Consider the following 18,994-nt stretch of genomic DNA (forward strand, 5'->3'; position numbering starts at 1 on the left):
CCACAGCTGGGCTATTGGTCTGACTCCCACAGGCATGCAGAGCTTGGGCCTCTGCTGACGGTGGACTTAATTGGTGGGAACCTCTGAGGGCTGACAGTTTGAGTCTGTGGTGGGGGGTGGGGCAGGGACAGGGTGAGGCCTCCCAAGACATTTCAAAGACGGTAGCCTTTACTCTGGGGACCATGGGAGTCATTGATGATTTCTCCCTTGGCTCAGATGGTAAAGAATCTGCCTGCAATGCAGGAGACCTGGGTTCCGTCCGTGAGTCAGGAAGATCTCCTGGAGAAGGAAATGGCAACCCACTCCGGTATTCTTGCCTGGGAAATCCCACGGATGGAGGAGCCTGGGGGACTACGGTCCGTGAAGTTGCAAAGAGTGGGACGTGGCTGAGCGACTAACACTTTCACTTTCACCAGATACGTTAAGAGTGGACTTTAACTCTGTGGCCATTTGGCCAGCCACTCAGCAGGCAGCCGTTCCAGTCTGTACCATACTGTCCCCTAGTGGAGATCTCTAAGGGTGTCACTGGTGAGAGTTTGGGTCACTAGTTGGTCCAAGCCTGATGACATAAATGTGCATTGACCTCACTCTGTGCAGAAGCAGCCAAGATTCAAGAGTTCCTACTTGTCCAGGAAGGGCAGGGCCAGCCCCCTGCCATCCACACAGGTTCTCAGGCCTCGGCTAAGGGACATGCCGCCGTCACTAGAGGGCGGAGTCCTGCCGCTGAACCGGCATCCTCAGAGCTGAGGGCCTTCAGCAGGTTCCCTGGGCCGCAGTTCCCTTTTCTGGAAGCTGCAGCGGAACTACGTGGGCTTGTCCTTCGGTCACTCAGTCCTGTCCGACTCTTTGCGACCCCACGGACTGCAGCACACCAGGCTTCCCTGTCCTCACTGTCTCCGGGAGTTTATTCAAACTCATTTCCATTAAGTTGGTGATCCATCCACCCATTTCATCCTCTGCCCTCCCCTTCTCCTCCTGTCCTCAATCCTTCCCAGCATCAGGGTCTTTCCCAGTATGTGGGCTCAACAGAGTAACAGAAACATCCAGAGAACCTGCTGGGGGGCCCTGTGTCTTCCTAAACAGCTACACAGCTACCTCCCTACACAGCTCCCACCAAGCGGTGGGGAGCCCCCCTCCTCTAGGAGCACCCCTCCACCTGCCTCCATCTTTGGGGTGCTCACTCTGGGGGAAGCTGGCCCCCCTGCTGGCCCACACCGAAGGCCTGCTTGGACAGAAATGGAGCCCCCACTAGAGAGCCGGCACCGACCTCTCGACCTGATCAAACTTTCAGGGGACTCCAGCTCTGGCTGAAGCCCCCAAAGAGCTCAGACTCCCAGCTCATGAAATTTGTGAGCTCAAGACGTGGCTGTAACTTGCCGGAGTAATGGCCACCCCACCCCCACCCTTGAGAGGGGAGCAGCCCAGGGGTGGTCACTCATCTCCACGGTGACCAGACCTGGGCAGGGGAAGTGCACGGGCCAGGAGCTGGGGTGGAGCCTGCAGGAGCCTTGGAGGGAGAGGCCCCTGCCCTGCCAGGAGGGCCCTCAGCAGGAGGATGCCGGCACAGCATCCCAGGAGCATGTGTTGGGGGAGGGGGTGGGGGCGGGGCATGGAGAGAGACTTGAATGCAAACGAGTCCAAAGTCAGGGGAGGTGGGAGGCAGGGGGAGTGAAAGGGCAGGCCCAGCAGCCTTGGAATCTGTCCTCAGACAGCTCTGAACCTGCACCAGGGGAAGGGCAGGTGGATTTGACTGAAAAACTCTCTGAGGACAGCGGATGGAAGCGGTATGGTGGGAATGGGGGGGGGGGGCGGTCAGAGGCCAGTGTACCACGAGGAGGTCACATCCCCAAAACCACTGAATCCCCCTTCCCAAGCAGGTGAGCCTGCCTTAGGGTGGGAGGTACCGCAGACCCCTCCCCTCCCTTGCCCCTCCTCCCTTGCCCCTCCTCCCTTCCCCCTCCTCCCTTGCCCCTCCTCCCTTCCCCCTCCTCCCTTCCCCCTCCTCCCCTCCCCTTCCTCCCCTCCTCCCCTCTCTCTGGTGCTCTGCTTCCCTTTCCTGCCCATCATGCTTCCAGGGGCCGACCCAGCTTCCCAGAACTCTGACCCCATGAAGGAAATGCCCCAGCCTGAAGTGGACACTGTTCTGGTCACCGGCAGAGGGCATTTCGAGGGTACTTTTCCCTGACAGTTGCAGTGACTAAGCCCACGCTGCGTGTCCTGACCAGGTCAGATTTCTGAAGGAACACCCAGACCTCACACACACACACACACACACACACACCCCACCAGGGCGGTGAGATTACACGGGTGCTGGGTTCAGACAGGCCTTGGCTCCATCCATGTCCATCTGTTTCCAGCCGTGAACCTGGCCGAGTCCCCGACACCTCTGACCCTCTGCTTCCTCAGCAGCAGCATGGGGATCACTAAGGCACCTGCTCCACTGGACTGTTGAGGATCCCTGAACCCGGGGTACACAGGCCCTCAAGTGGCACCAGCCAGCCCCATAGTGTAAAGAAGTGAAGTGAAGTCGCTCAGCCATTGCGATCACATGGACTGTAGCCTACCAGGCTCCTCTGTCCATGGAATTCTCCAGGCAAGAATACTGGAGTGGATTGCCATTTCCTTCTCCGGGGGATCTTCCCGACCCAGGGACCAAACCCAGGTCTCCTGCACTGCAGGCAGACGCTTTACCATCTGATCTACCAGGGAAGCCCCAGAGTGTAAGAATTGTTTAAAATGTCTCTGTGCTAGGGGAGAGGGGAGAAGGAAAGGGGGCCGGGCACCCATGAGAAAGAGAGAGACTCTGTGTGTATGTGAGTGCGTGTGTGTGTGTGTGTGTGTGTAAGCCCCCCATGGACCACAGATTAGACTCGCTTTGTCTGCACACGCCCGTGACTCTGTGTCCAGTCCCCAGTCCCTGGAAGCCTCTGGAAGCCTGCAGATGGATGGCCCAGAGTGTGCTCTGGTTCAGGCTGTGCCGGGCCTCCCGTAATAAAGACCTGTTTCTTCCTGGCCGCACGCTTGGCCTGGAGACTGAGGGCTCAGTGGGCAATTCTGAGCTCCTGCCTGCCCGCCCTGGACACACTCGGGCCTTCTGTTCGCCCCACGCCCTCCTGTGGGATGCTCACAATGCGGCCCTGTTCTCCCCTCTGCCAGCCGCCCCGGGAGGAGTCCGTGCCAGCTGCGGGGAGGCTGCCTTCGGTGGTTTCCAGGAAGACATGCGCACTGTGTGTGGCCGGGGACGGGGGCACCTCCTCGCTGGCAGCCCTTAGAATTAGGGGCGATTTGTTAGGAGCAAAACCTGTGTTCATCAGGCAGGGCTGCTGTTCACTCGCTTGAGAGCAGGCTTCCCCTCTGAGCCTGGCGCGCACTGAGTCCCCTCCGGCGCTGGGCCCTTGTGTGGGCTGCTTCTCCCTGGCCTTCCTGGGGCTCCTCCTCCTTGCCTGGAAGCCCGAGCTTAAGTGATTCCTCCTGGAGCTGGGATCTGCCGTCACTGACCACTATCTTTCAGCCCTGTTTGATTTTCCACGTGTATTTAGCATCTATCTTGTCCCTGGAGAGGGTAAGCTTCATGGATCAAAGCGGTGTCTTTTTCATGCCTGGTCCCCAAAGCCCAGCACAGTGCCTGGAAGGCCACAGCTGAATCTAAAATATGACACGAAGAACTTATCTACGAAACAGCGGGCTTCCCTGGTGGCTCAGACTGTAAAGAATCTGCCTGCGATGCAGGAGACCTGGGTTCAGTCCCTGGGTCAGGAAGATCCCCTGGAGAAGGGAATGGCAACCCACTCCAGTATTCTTGCCTGGAGGACTCTATGGACAGAGGAGCCTGGCGGGCTACAGTCCATGGGGTCGCAAAGAGTCGGACACGACTGAGTGACTAACACTTTCACTTTTCATGAAACAGAAACACGCTCACAGACATAGAGAGTAGACGTGTGGCCACCAAGAGGGAGGGGGATTGGGGAGGGATGGAGTGGGAGCTGGGGTTAGCAGGTGCACACTGGTGCGTATAGAAAGGATAAACAAGAGGTCCTACTGTATAGTGCGGGCAGCTTGATTCACTATCGTGTAGTAAACCATATGGAAAAGACTATGAAAAAGAACACATGTGTATATTTGTATGACTGAATCGCTCTGCAGTACAGCGGGAATTAACACACATTGAATCAGCTATTGTTGTTCCAGTGAGTCACGTTCGACTCTTTGCCGCCCCACGGACTGCAGCATGCCAGACTTCCCTGTTGTTCACTGTCTCCCGGAGTTTGCTGAAATTCATGTCCATTGAGTCAGTAATACCATCCAACCATCTCATCCTCTGTCGCCCCTCTTCTCCTCCTGCCCTCAGTCTTTCCCAGTATCAGAGTCTTTTCCAGTAAGTCAGCTTTTTGTATCAGGCGGCCAAAGTATGGAAGATTCAGCTTCACCAGTCTTTCCAAACTATACTTCAATAAAATTTTAAAAAAGAAGGCCGCAATCAAGATTTGCTAGATAAACCAATGAATAAACCAACCGCCCTATTGAGAAATCAACCTGTGAGTCAGGGAGTCCATGAGTCAATGGATCAATTACTTGGTTCACGAGATAAGGGCGGGTGCACAGGCAGAAATCCTTACCTAATATGTCTGTCTTAAATCATCTGATCTTCCCCCACTAGCTTCTAGGCCCTTCCAGGGCAGTGGTGGGGCAAGGGGATGCAGAGATGGAGCTAAAGCCCAGAGTGAAGGAGACAGGCAGGAAAGAGGCCAGTGCTCCCATGAAGAGGGACCTGGGACAGACTCTCTTGGGCAGAGCTGGTCAGGGAAGGCTCCCTGTGGGTGGAGTCCCAAGAAAGCAACTGCCAGGCCACAGGGAGTGGAAGGCGCGTGAGCAGCCCTCTGAGGGGACGTGGGCCTAGCCTGGGGCTCTGAGGACTGCTGCAGGAATGGGATCTGGGTTTCCTCTGCACAGTCTCGAGAGCCAGGGTTGGGGTGCAAGCCCAGGAGGATCGATCATTTCAGTTCAGGGGAGCATGTCCCAGGGCAGAGCCATGCAAAGATGGAATTGTTGCCAATATCATGGCTCACTGTGCACCAATGCCAAACAGAGATACAGACACAGAGTCGTGGAGGAGAAGGAAGGAGAGGCTTTATTACTTTGCCATACAAAGAGGGAACACGAGGGCTAGCGCCTCAAGATGGCAATCCCCTCCAGTATCCCTGACCCACGGACAGAGGAGCCGGGCGGCGGAAAAAGGTCGTACACAACTGAAGCAACTTAGTGTGCAGAGCCTCGGGCCTGTGCGCCCTTGCCTGGTGATTAGGGAGAAGTCAGGCGGGCTTCCCTGGTGGCTCCGATGGTAAAGACACTGCAATGCAGGAAACCCAGGTTCAATCCCTGGGTCAGGAAAATCCCCTGGACAAGGGAATGGTAACCCACTCCAGTATTCTTGCCTGGAGAATCCCACGGACAGAGGAGCTTGGCGGGCTACAGTCCGTGGGGTTGCAAAGAGTCAGACACCACTGAGCAACTAAGCACACACATATAGTCAGGCAGGTTCAGTTCAGTTCAGTCGTTCAGTAGTGTCCGACTCTTTGCGACCCCATGAATCGCAGCACGCCAGGCCTCCCTGTCCATCACCTTCTCCCAGAGTTCACTCAGACTCACGTCCATCGAGTCCATGATGCCATCCAGCCATCTCATCCTCGGTCGTCCTCTTCTCCTCCTGCCCCCAATCCCCCTCAGCATCAGAGTCTTTTCCAGTGAGTCAACTCTTCACATGAGGTGGCCAGAGTACTGGAGTTTCAGCTTTAGCATCATTCCTTCCAAAGAAATCCCAGGGCTGATCACCTTCAGAATGGACGGGTTGGATCTCCTTGCAGTCCAAGGGACTCTCAAGAGTCTTCTCCAACACCACACTTCAAAAGCATCAATTCTTCGGTGCTCAGCTTTCTTCACAGTCCAGCTCTCACATCCATACATGACCACTGGAAAAACCATAGCCTTGACTAGACGGACCTTAGTCGGCAAATTAACGTCTCTGCTTTTGAATATACTATCTAGGTTGGTCATAACTTTTCTTCCAAGGAGTAAGCGTCTTTTAATTTTATGGCTGCAATAACCATCTGCAGTGATTTTGGAGCCCAAAAAAATAAAGTCTGACACTGTTTCCACTGTTTCCCTATCTATTTCCCATGAAGTGTTGGGATCAGATGCCATGATCTTCATTTTCTGAATGTTGAGCTTTAAGCCAACTTTTTCACTCTCCTCTATTACTTTCATCAAGAGGCTCTTTAGTTCCTCTTCACTTTCTGCCATAAGGGTGGTGTCATCTGCATATCTGAGGTTATTGATATTTCTCCCAGCAATCTTGATTCCAGCTTGTGTTTCTTCCAGTCCAGCGTTTCTCATGATGTACTCTGCATAGAAGTTAAATAAGCAGGGTGACAATATACAGCCTTGATGTACTCCTTCTCCTATTTGGAACCAGTCTGTTGTTCCATGTCCAGTTCTAACTGTGGCTTCCTGACCTGCATACAGATTTCTCAAGAGGCAGGTCAGGTGGCCTGGTATTCCCATCTCTTTCAGAATTTTCCACAGTTTATTGTGATCCACACAGTCAAAGGCTTTGGCATAGTCAAGAAGGCAGAAATAGATGTTTTTCTGGAACTCTCTTGCTTTTTCCATGATCCAGCGGATGTTGGCAATTTGATCTGTGGTTCCTCTGCCTTTTCTAAAACCAGCTTGAACATCAGGAAGTTCACGGTTCACGTATTGCTGAAGCCTGGCTTGGAGAATTTTGAGCATTACTTTACTAGCATGTGAGATGAGTGCAATTGTGCGGTAGTTTGAGCATTCTTTGGCATTGCCTTTCTTTGGGATTGGAATGAAAACGGACCTTTTCCAGTCCTGTGGCCACTGCTGAGTTTTCCAAATTTGCTGGCATATTGAGTGCAGCACTTTCACAGCATCATCTTTCAGGATTTGAAACAGCTCCACTGGAATGCCATCACCTTCACTAGCTTTGTTCGTAGTGATGCTTTCTAAGGCCCACTTGACTTCACATTCCAGGATGTCTGGTTCTAGGTGAGCAGTCACACCATTGTGATTATCTGGGTTATGAAGATCTTTTTTGTACAGTTCTTCTGTGTATTCTTGCCACCTCTTCTTAATATCTTCTGCTTCTGTTAGGTCCATACCATTTCTGTCCTTTATTGAGCCCATCTTTGCATGTTCCCTCAGTACCTCTAATTTTCTTGAAGAGATCTCTAGTCTTTCCCATTCTGTTGTTTTCCTCTATTTCTTTGCATTGATCGCTGAAGAAGGCTTTCTTATCTTTTCTTGCTATTCTTTGGAACTCTGCATTCAGATGCTTATATCTTTCCTTTTCTCCTTTGCTTTTCGCCTCTCTTCTTTTCACAGCTATTTGTAAGGCCTCCCTAGACAGCCATTTTGCTTTTTTGCATTTCTTTTCCATGGGGATGGTCTTGATCCCTGTCTCCTGTACAATGTCACAACCTCTGTCCATAGTTCATGAGGCACTCTGTCTCGCAGATCTAGGCCCTTAAATCTATTTCTCACTTCCACTGTATAATCATAAGGGATTTGATTTAGGTCATACCTGAATGGTCTAGTGGTTTTCCCTACTTTCTTCAATTTAAGTCTGAATTTGGCAATAAGGAGTTCATGATCTGAGTTCACGACTTCCCTGGTGGCTCAGACAGTAAAGCGTCTGCCTACAATTCGGGAGATATGGGTTCAGTCCCTGGGTCATAAAGATCTCCTGGAGAAGGGAATGGAAACCCACTCCAGTGTTCTTGCCGCCCTCCAAAAAAAAGGGCCTCAAAGAAATACAGGCAGAGAAGGTATTTATCAGGTAATATCCATATACTGCTAATATAAATATGCATACAGATGATCATCAGAGTGTCTTTTTTTTTTAATAATGAAAAGCATCATTAGTGTTGTTTAGTTGCTAAGTCATATCTGACTCTTTGTGACCCCATAGACTGTCGCCCGCCAGACTCCTCTGTCCATGGAATTTCCCAGGCAAGAGTACTGGATTGGGTTGCCGTGTTCTTCTCCAGTGGATTTTCTGACCCAGGGATGGAATGAATCTGTGTCTCCTGCATTTGCAGGTGGATTCTTTACCAGCTGAGCTATCAGGGAAGCCCTCCATAAAGAAGGCTGAGGGCCAAAGAATTGATGCTTTCGAACTGTGGTGCAGGAGGAAACTCTTGAGTGTCCCTTAGACTACAAGCAGATCAAACCAGTCAATCTTAAAGGAAATCCACCCTGAATATTCATTGGGAGGACTCATGCTGAAGCTGAAGCTCCAATACTTTGGCCACATGATGCGAAGAGCTGACTCATTGGAAAAGACCCTGATGCTGGGAAAGATGGAAGGCGGGAGAAGAGGGCAACAGAGGATGAGATGGTTGGATGGCATTACTGACTCAATGGACATGAGTTTGAGCAAACTCTGGGTGACAGTGAAGGACAGGGAAGCCTGGGGTGCTGTAGTTCATGGGGTTGCAAAGAGTTGGACACGTTGTAGGACTGAAAAACAATAGCCATAATCTGCATATCTGAGATTGTTGATATTTCTCCCTCACCTGTAAGAATGCTCAACGCAATGTTATTTGTAACAGAGAGAAAAATTGGAGACGGCCTGGAAGTTCATTTATATGTTTACTTTCTGGCTCCCTGTAAGTTGAGCTCCAAGAGGACAGGCCCTTGTCTACCCTCTTCACTGCTCTATCTGCCAGATCTAGTGGGCAAATCAAATACAGGACACATCTGTCTTGCATTTTTTAATAACAAGAATGGGGAGAGTCTAGAGAAATGCAAGAGATACATCCATGTTAACAGTAACTGTTTCTGGGAGATGGAACTAAAGGTAATGTTTATTTTCTTCTGTGTTGTACTATCTATAAAAAACGTATTATGGGAGCTCCCTGGTGGTCCAGTGGCTAAGACTCCACACCCCCAATGCAGGGGGCCTGGGTTCAATCCCTGGCCAAGGAACTAGATCCTGCATGCCACAACTGAGACCCAGTGCAGCCGAATAAATAAAAATAAATATTAAAAAAAATGTATTATGCTTCGAGTGTGAAAATTTTTCAAGAAAAAATAGAATGACATCAGGGTTAAAAAGAAGGAGAGAGGGAGAGGGAAGGAGCTTGATTTGCTGAACTCTGAGAATGGATTTTTAAAGGCAAACTGAATCATGTGAGACTATCAGAAGGTCCCCAGTGGCAGCCTTTTGCCATCTGGCTAGGATGACACAGGAACAGCCCAACTCTGCAGGGTGGGAAAAGAAATAAATTTCGGTTCTGTGGTGGCCAGCCCTAAAGCCACCCCCTCCTCTCGGGGTGGCTTTTCCATAACCTCCTTTGGGTGCAGACTTGACATTTATCTGTGCAAACGAGGCGTCCAGGCTCTTTGGGTGTTCCCAAGCACTTCTACTCAAGGGAGATAACAAAACACAGATAACTCCACTGACAGGACTCTGCCTTTGAATTTGTCTTCCAGAACAAGCAAGCTCTCTCACTGCTGGGGAGAAACAAGCCTGTTTTGAATTGTTTAAGACTGTGAGATGGACCTCTCCATTTCTCCATGTCCAAAGGGAGTTAGCCTTCACTGCAGGGCTGCTCTTCAGAATGGTGGCCACCCACTGGAAATCATCATTACCGTTTATCACCGGGAAGGTAACTCTTTGACACTGTACGTGTGAAGCAAGACAGGGAAACCCCTTGTTGGGGGCATTATGTGGGGAATTCGAGGGTCATGTTAGGGGCAGTGCCAAGGACTGAATAGTGTTCCCCCAAAATCCATATTGAGAGCCCCCTGGACAGTGAGGAGATCAAACCAGTCAATTCTAAAGAGAATCAACCCTGAATAGTCATTGGAAGGACTGATGCTAAAGCTGAAACTCCAATACTTTGGCCACCTCATGTGAAGAGCCAACTCATTGGAAAAGACCCTGATGCTGGGAAAAACTGAGGGCAGGAGGAGAAGGGGATGACAGAGGATGAGACGGTTGGATGGCATCATGACTCAATGGTCATGAGTTTGAGCAAACTCCAGGAGATGGGGAAGGACAGGGAAGCCTGGCGTGCTGAAGTTCATGGGGTCACAAAGAGTCAGACATGACTTAGTGACCAAACAACAAACCCACGTGTTGGAGCCCTAGCCCCCGTACCCCAGAATGTGACTGTATTTGGAAATGTGCCTTTAAGGAGGTGATCAAGTTAAGATGAGGTCACTGAGCTGGGCCCTAAATCCACCAGGTCTGGTGTCCTCATGAAAAGGTCAGATCAGGACGCAGATGTACACAGAGAAGGTGACATGGACACCAAGGAGAAGACAGCCATTGCAAGCCAAGCAGAGAGGCTGCAGGAGACCAAGCCGCCCTCGCCCTGACCTCGGACTTCCAGCCTCCAGAACTCCGAGAACATAGGTTCCTCTGCGTAAGCTCCGTCTCTGGCCCTCTGTTATGGCAGCCCTGGCACGGTGGGTGCCAGTGTCTCAGCTGTTCTGGTGAGAAAGCCGCACTCAGAGGGGCGAAGGGAAACTCCCAGGGTCCCATCGACACCAGCAAGTCCAGATTCCAGTCCAGGCGGGCCTGCCCCAAGCCTTCCCACCGGACCTACAGTTTGCCATGATGGTCACCGGGTAGTCATTTGTACAAGATTCTAGAGGAAGGGGGGACCCAGGGAAGCCTTCCTAGAGGTGGTGGTGGTGGTGGTGGTTTTGTTGCTAAGTCTGTGTGACCCCATGGACAGTACCCCACCAGGATCCTCTGTCCATGGGGTTCTCCAGCAAGAATACTGGATAGGTTGCCATGCCCTCCTCCAGGGGAGCTTCCCGACCCAGGGATCAAATCCAGGTCTCCTGCATTGCGGGCAGATTCTTTACCAGCTGAGCTATGTGAGAAGCCCCTACCTAGAGGAGGCCTAGCTTAAGCCAGAGCTTGGAAGGGTGGTCAACCCTCACAGGGGAGAGGAGCAGACCACCACCCTCGAGAACAAAACAGGACCTGCCAGTCCCAGGGCTCGACTCCGGGGAGCATGTGCCTGTGTGGGCGTCCTGGCAGCTCCCACCAGCTCTGTCCATGGGATTCTCCAGCCAAGTATACTGGAGTGGGTTGCCCTTTCCTTCTCCAGGGAATCTTTCTGACCCAGGGATCGAACGCGCGTCCCCAGCATTAACAGGTAGGTTCTTTACCATCTGAGCCATGAGAAGGCCCAGTTCAAATCCCAGCCCTCCCTCTTTCTGGCTGTGTGCTCTTGGAGAAGTTACACAACCTCTCTGGAAAAAAAAAAAAAATGTTGAAAGTTGTTGGAAGCGAACTTTCTTCCCAGGACGCGTGTATTCCTCCGCTGAATATTTCTGGAGCACCTTCAAGGTGCCAGGCGCTGCTGTAGGTACTGAGGACAGGGCAGGGAACAGATCTATCACCCTCGCGAAGGACACACGGGAAGCGGGGGAATGCCAGCAGGCGGTCAGGGTGGTCTCTGTGCAGGGGGCGCCTGTTGCAGCCAACACAGAAATGAGTAAAAAGCCTTTGGTGCATACCAGCCACACAGGCCTGCAAGCGTTGAACAATCTTGGTTATTCCTCAGCTGCTACAACTGGCAGACACTTGTAGCTGGACTCGCCCTGCACAAGGCTAACTACTCTCTGAGTCCGTACGGTTTCTACTCTGCACCTGGCATTCTCCACCACCTCACCCACAACACCCCCCACCCCCACTCCTGTCGGATGCTGGCATCTCAGAAGGGAGACACAGCGGATAACTTCAGGGACACCAGCCCGGGTTGCTGAGCCGCCTGACCCCCGAGTTTGGGCCGTAAACTTACAGGGAAAAAAAAAAAAAAGTACAAGACCTTCATGAGGATATGAAATGTGTCCCTATTCCCCTGGGCTTCCCTCATAGCTCAGTTGGTAAAGAATCTGCCTGCAGTGCAGGAGAACTGGGTTTGATTCCTGGGTCGGGAAGATCCCCTGAGAAGGAAATGGCAACTCACTCCAGTGTTCTTCCCTGGAGAATGCCATGGACAGAGGAGCCTGGCGGGCTACAGTCCATCGTGTTGCAGAGTCGAACATGACTGAGCGACTAAACCGCCACCGCCACCATTCCCCTGGGGAGGGGGCACAGTTCTTAAGGCACTAGCCTGCTGTGTATTCCCCTTTGCCAAGCAAAGACAAGGCAAAGGAAATAAAGATACTTCCTCCAAGCTTTCTCCCAATTTTTTTTTTTTTTAATTGGCACCGGTGGTCAGGCAGCCAAGATTTTGGCAACAGTACCCTGCAGAAGTCTGGGAAGGAGACTAGCAACAGATGGTGTCGAAGGCGCCGTGCCTGCAGGCCGGTGAGCATCAGCGCTATTATTTCTCATCATCACTCCTGCTCCTGCTGCAGCTTCTCTCCGGCCACCCTGAGGACCGCCATCCCAAGGCTCCTCTCCAAAGCCGCCTGCCACTTTCTTGACATCAAATCCAAGAGACAGGCTCTCCTGTTGGCTTAAACTGAAGTGCTGGTGATCAGAAGGGACCTCAAGAAAGACCCTGCATCTCTCTCACCTTCATAAGCTCCTCGTTCGCCCTGACTTGGTGTCCCTGCTCTTGAGGAAGCAGCTTCCCAGGGAGCTGGCACCCCATGTGGAGGGAGGCTGGGGTGGCCACCCACCGGGGTCCACTGCACCCAGCTCAGATCCCAGGGCTGGTTCCCCCAGCAGCGTGGCTGCTGCTGGGGGTGCACCCCCTGCGGGTGAGCCATTCCCGCAGCTGGGGCTGGGCAGAGTCCTCTAGGAGCATCTGGTGCCAACCCCATCAAGAGGAGGCAGACAGAGGAGCCCACGAGCTCTCTCCAGGTTCTTGCTTTTCGTTCAAAGCCTCCAGCCCATCACCCGGGGGGCAAGGTGTGCTCAGGGCTGCTTCTTGCCAGCTTCTCGCTCCTGGGAGGAAACTTCCATCACTGGAAAATCCAGGGTGCACAGAGCCAGGTGGGACCAGAAGATGAGACTTACCGATTTCAATTCAAGCCCTTTGTCTATTTTTAAATCTTGTTGTTTGGGGATGTGGTTGTTGAGTTGTAGGAGCTCTTTACATAGTCTGGACCTCCACCTCCTATTAGATGTGTGTTCTCCAGATATTTTCTGCCATTCCTCGGGTTGCTTTTCCCTCTGTTGACGGTGTTCTTCAATGCGTAAAAGTTCTTCATCTTCGTTAAATCCAGTGTATCTATTTTTTCTTTTTGTCTCCTGTGCTTTTGGTGTCATATCTAAGAAATAATTGCCAAATCCAACGTCATAGAGCTTTTCCCAAGTTTTCTTCTGAGCGTTTTACACTTTCAGGCCTTATGTTGAGATCCATTTTTAGTTAGACTTCGTATATGGTATTAGTAAGGGTCCAGCTTAATTCATTTGTATGTGGATAGTCAGTTTCCCCAACACCATTTCTTAAAATGACTGTCCTTTCCCCTTTAAATGATCTTGACCCGTATTGAAAATATTTGCCCATGTGTGAGAGACTTTGGAGACGGCAATGGCACCCCACTCCAGTACTCTTGCCTGGAAAATCCTATGGACGGAGGAGCCTGGTGGGCTGCAGTCCATGGGGTCGCACAGAGTCGGACATGACTGAGCGACTTCACTTTCACTTCTCACTTTCATGCATTGGAGAAGGCAATGGCAACCCACTCCAGTGTTCTTGCCTGGAGAATCCCAGACACAGGGGAGCCTGGTGGGCTGCCGTCTCTGGGGTTGCACAGAGTTGGACACGACTGAAGCGACTTGGCAGCAGCAGCAGCAGCAGGAGAGACTTTATTTCTAGGCGCTCTGTTCTCTTGACTGGTCTACATGCCTGTCTTCAAGCCGTTACCACACTGTTTTGATAACTGTAACTTTATGAAAGTTTTGAAATCAGGAAGGGTGAGACTTCTTTGTTCTCTTTCAAGATTGTTTTCACTATTCAGGGTCCCTTGAGATTCTATAAGAATTTTAGGATTTTTTTCTATTTCTACAATAAATGTCATTGGGATTTTTATGGGGATCCCACTGAACCTGTAAATCACTTTAGGTAGTATTGACTTCCTAACATGTTTATTTACTTGGCTAGTTATTTTTGCCTGCACTGGGTCTTTGTTGCTGCACGGAGGCTTTCTCCCACTGTGGCAAGTGGGGGCTCCTCTCTAGTTGCCACACGCGAGCTTCTCATTGCAGTGGCTTCTCTTGTTACAGAACACAGGCTCCAGGCACATGGCCTCAATTACCCCACAGCATGTGGAGTCTTCCCGGAACAAGGGATTGAACCCACATCCCCTGCATTGGCAGGAGGATTCTCGACCACTGGACCACCAGGCAAGGCCAACATTATCTTTTTTTTTTTCAGTATTGACATCTTAACAATATTAAAGATAAAATTTTTGAATAGTCCTTAATCAATAGTCCTTAACCTTCCCTGGTGGCTAAGAGGTTAAAGCATCTGCCTTTAATGCAGGAGACCTGGGTTCGATCCCTGGGTCAGGAAGATCCCCTGGAGAAGGGAATGGCAACCCACTCCAGTATTCTTGCCTGGAGAATCCGATGGACGGAGGAGCCTGGTGGGCTACAGTCCATGGGGTCGCAAAGAGTCGGACACGACTGAGTGACTTAACTAACTTAACTTAATCATGCATCTGTGGTGGGAAAGAGTTTGGCAGTTCCTCAGAAGGTGAGACATAGAATTGCCAGGTGACGCAGCAATTCCACCCCTAGGTATGTACCCAGAAAACTGAAAGCATGACTCAGATACTTGTATTCCAGTGTTCAGCATTATTGACAATGGTTAAAAAGATGGAAGCAGCCCAACTGTGCATCCACAGATGAGCAGGTAAATGAAACATGACCTATCCACATGATGGAATATTCAGCTCAGTTCAGTCGCTCAGTCATGTCTGACTCTTTGTGACCCCATGGACTGCAGCCTGCCAGGCCTCCCTGTCCATCACCAACTCCCACAGTTTACTCAAACTCATGTCCATTGAGTCGGTGATGCCACCCAACCATCTCATCCTCTGTCATCCCCTTCTCCTCCTGCCTTCAATCTTTCCCAGCATCAGGGTCTTTTCAAACGAGTCGGCTCTTCACATCAGGTGGCCAAAGTATTGGAGTTTCTGCTTCAGCATCAGTCCTTGCAATGAATATTCAGGACTGGCTGCAAACTGGGAAAGGTGTATGATGGAATATTATCTATGCAAAGAAAGGAATGAGCTGCTGATACATGCTACAACATGAACGCATCTTGAAAACATCCTGCCATGTGAAATAAGCCAGATTCAAAAGAATAAACACTGCACAGTCCTACTTATACGAAGCACCTGTAATAGAGAAAATCACAGAGGCGGAAAGTAGAATAGAGGTTACATGGGTGGGGGGCAGAGAGGAGTGGGGACTTGTTATCCAGTGGGTCAGAGTTTGTGTTTGGGATGATGAAAAAAGTTTCAGAAATCAATAATGGTGATGGTTACACAGCATAGCCTGTACAGCTATTATGATTTTTAACTTTTAAAAAATAATAATTGTATTTCTTTTTGGCTGTGCTAAGTCTTCATTGCTGCACCTGCGCTTTCTCCCGTTGCAGCCAGCAGGGCCTACTCTCCAGTTTCAGGGCCAGGGCTTCTCATTGCAGCGGCTCCTCTTGCTTCGGCTCACAGGCGCTAGAGCGCAGGCTTGGTAGCTGTGGTGCATGGTCTAGTTGCCCTGTGGCACGTGGAATCTTCTCAGACCAGGGATCGAACCCATGTCCTCTGTATTGCAAGGCAGGTTCTTAACCACGGGACTACCAGGGAACTCCCTATGGTGTTTTCTTAAATCTTGTTTTTCTTTCAGGCAAATTGAAAGTTCATCAGAATGCAAGTCAGTGTGCTCCTGTTGGGGGTGAGATTAGAGGTGACTTTTTTCCTGTTTTAAAAACATTGATGTGCTTCATTGTATTATTGTTACAATAAACTCCATGTGCACGTAATTGTAGCATCCAATGAAGCCCCTTTCCCTATCACCTTCCCACTATCCACCCCAAGCCCAGATGCCTGGGACCTACACTTATCTGGGGACCATAGCTTGCAATTGACAGCTGTCTCTTCCTGTTATTCTGAGTCAAGGCAGGGAACAGGGCACACAGGTGAAACCGGCAGGCTTGACACACACCCCCACCCCACATCTTGGTGACTCAGTGGCTATGATCCCATGCCTCCTCCCACCCCCTGCCCTGTGCAGAGCTGCCCTCAGGGTGGGGAGGAAGAGCGCAAAGAATGCCTGTTTCCTCATAGGCTCCAAGTCGCCTCCTCCACCCAGATGCAGATCCAGGCCACCCTGATGAAACCCGGTGTGCACCCCAGCTAATGTCACAGCCCAGCAAGACCTACCGGCTTATCAGACCCACGGCTTCCAGATCAGGGGAGGAGAAAAGGCTTGGGAATCCATTTAGAGCTCTCACCATGTTTCTCCCCACCAAAGACATTCTGTTAAAGATTTTCCTCTAGGAACTTCCCTGGCAGTCCGGTGATTAGGACTCTGTGCTTCCACCGTAGGGTACATGGGTTCAGTTCCTGGTCAGGGAACTAAGACCCCACAGGCCACCTTGCCATGTGGTGAGGTCAAAATAAAACCAAAACAAAAAAGAAACAACTTTCGTCTAGATTCACCCCCATTTCCCAAAAGAAAAAAGCATTTATACATAGGAGGGATTTAACCTCAGACTGATGCAGAAGCTGAAACTCCAACACTTTGGCCACCTGATGCAAAGAACTGACTCACTGGAAAAGTCCCCGATGCTGGGAAAGATTGAAGGCAGGAGGAGAAGGGGATGACAGAGGAGGAGATCGTTGGATGGTATCACGCACTCAATGGACATGAGTTTGAGTAAAGTCCGGGAGTTGGTGATGGACAGGGAAGCCTGGCCTGCTACAGTCCATGGGGTTGAAAAGAGTCGTACATGACTGAGTGACTGAACCTCAGAAAAGGGAAAATAATAGGAAAGAGTTGTCAACTGCACACTGCTGTTTCCAAAATAATTTTGGAACAAAGTACCTTAAAAGTTTGTTTGAACTGGTCAGAATGGCCATCATCAAAACACCTAAAAACAATAAATGCTGGAGAGAGTGTGGAGAAAAGGGAACCCTCTTGCACTATTGGTGGGAATGTGAATTAATATAGCCACTGTGGAACACAGTGTGGAAATTCCTTTAAGAGTTAGGAATAAAACTACCATATGACCCAACAATGCCACTACTGGGCACATACCCAGAGAAAGCCATAATTGAAAAAGACACATACACCCCAGTGTTCGCTACAGCACCATTTACAATAACTAGGACATGGAGGAACCCTGGATGTCCATCGACAGATGAATGGATAATATTCACCATAAAAAAGAACGCATCTGAGTCGGTTCTAATGAGGTGGATGAACCTAAAGCCTATAATACAGCGTGAAGTAAGTCACAAAGAGAAAAACACGTCTTGAATGTTAAAGCGTATATATAGAATCTTGAAAAATGGTACTGATGGACCTATTTGCAGGGCCTCAGTGGAGACACAGATGAAGAGAACAGACCTGCGGACTCAGTGGAGGAAGCAGAGGAGACGCTGGGATGAACAGAGAGAGCAGCATTGAAATTTACACATTCACTTCGGTTCAGTCGCTCAGTCATGTCCGACTCTTTGCGACCCCGTGGACTGCAGCACACTAGGCCTCCGTGTCCGTCACCAACTCCCCGAGCTTGCTCAGACTCGTCCATCGAGCCGGTGATGCCATCCAACCATCTCGTCCTCTGTCCTCCCCTTCTCCTCCCGCCTCTAATCTTTCCCAGCATCAGGGACTTTCCCAGGGAGTCAGCTCTTTGTATCAGATGGCCAAAGTGTACGTAAAATAGACAGCCAGGGGGCATTTACTGTATGACTTGGGAGCTCAAACTGGTGGTCCGTGACAAACCAAGAAGGGAGGGATGGGGTGGGACGGAGGTTGAAGAGGGAGGGGACATAGGTATTCCTATGGCCGATCCATGTTGATGTATGGCAGAAACCAACACAACATTGTAAAGCAATTATCCTTCACAAAAGTAAAAAAAAAAAAAAAAAAAGTTTGTTTGAAACAACCCAAGTAGTCACTGCCAGATGAATGGGTAACAAAATGCAGCATAGCCATACCATGGAACATTATTCTGTCGAAACCCTGATATATATGAAGATGTGTGCTAATGTGCTCAGTCGTGTCCGACTTTTTGTGACCCCGTGACCTGTAGCCACCCAGGTTCCTCTGTCCCTGGGGATTCTCCAGGCAGGAATACTAGAGTGGGTTGCCATGCCCACCTCCAGGGGATCTTCCCGACCCAGGGATCGAACCCAGGTCTCCTACATTGCAGATGCATTCTTTACCATCTGGGCCACCGGAGAAGCCCTCAAAAGAAGGGACTAATGGTCAGTGAAAGAGGTCAGACACCAAGGGCCACGTAACTGCAGGACTCCATTTATCAGCAATGTCCGAAGGAGCAAATCAGTAGCAGCAGAAAGTAGACTTTGCCCAGGGCTGGGGGAGGAAGGGATGGGGAGTGACTGCTAATGGGTACAAGGTTTCTCCTGAGCGTGAGGAAAAGGTTCCAGAACTATTAATAGATCATGAAAGCGCAGTCGTGTCCACTCTTTGCAACCCCATGGACTGTAAAAGTACAACTGAAAGGAGTGAATGTAGGAAAACAGTTTGTGAATGCACCGAGATGACCACCTTGAGTTATTGTGATCCTCCAGGCCAGGGGACCCACTCCGGTGTTCTTGGGCTTCCCTGGTGGCTCAGCTGGTAAAGAATCCGCCTGCAATTTGGGAGACCTGCCTGGGTTCAACCCCTGGGTTGGGAAGATCCCCTGGAGAAGGGAAAGGCTCCCCACTCCAGTATCCTGGCCTGGAGAGTTCCATGGACTGTGTAGTTCACGGGTTGCAAAGAGTCGGGCACAACTGAGCGACTTTCATTTTCATC

Source organism: Capricornis sumatraensis, chromosome 7 (assembly GCF_032405125.1).
Source record: "Capricornis sumatraensis isolate serow.1 chromosome 7, serow.2, whole genome shotgun sequence".
Taxonomy (NCBI): Eukaryota; Metazoa; Chordata; class Mammalia; order Artiodactyla; family Bovidae; genus Capricornis; species Capricornis sumatraensis.